The sequence below is a fragment of the Bison bison genome, unplaced genomic scaffold (genome assembly GCF_000754665.1).
Source record: "Bison bison bison isolate TAMUID 2011002044 unplaced genomic scaffold, Bison_UMD1.0 scf7180017864302, whole genome shotgun sequence".
Classification (NCBI taxonomy): domain Eukaryota; kingdom Metazoa; phylum Chordata; class Mammalia; order Artiodactyla; family Bovidae; genus Bison; species Bison bison.
This window is the reverse complement of record NW_011494874.1, coordinates 16141-16455: the sequence shown is the minus strand read 5'-3', so window position 1 is coordinate 16455 and position 315 is coordinate 16141. Positions and strand designations below refer to the sequence as shown.

At 69.5% G+C, this 315-nt stretch overlaps 1 protein-coding gene across 1 annotated transcript in view; it reads left to right on the top strand.

Annotated features, from left to right (window-relative positions):
* Positions 1–315, top strand: part of ASPG (asparaginase) — a 23438-nt gene that overhangs the window by 20990 nt on the left and 2133 nt on the right. The window lies entirely within an intron of this gene.

Genomic DNA, 315 nt, shown 5'->3' with positions numbered 1-315 from the left:
GGAGGGGCAGGGACAGGTCCCATGGGAGCAGGTCATCCAACCTGAGCTGCTTGGCTGGCTTGAGGGGGCCCTTGACCAGCTCCCCAAGAAGCAACTGTGTGGGAACCAGTGCGAGAGGCCTGGGGCCAGGTCCGAGGGCTGCTGGTGGTGCGTCAGCGTGATTCACCTTAGAGACGACCCCGTGCCCTGTCGGGGGGGCGCTGCTGCTGCGGGCTCCTGACTCAGAGGAAGTACTGGGGGTCGGCCCTGCCCTCCCCGCAGCCAGCTGGCACCCCTGGCGTGGCCCCCTCCCCGTGGCTCCCTAGGCTGGGGGGC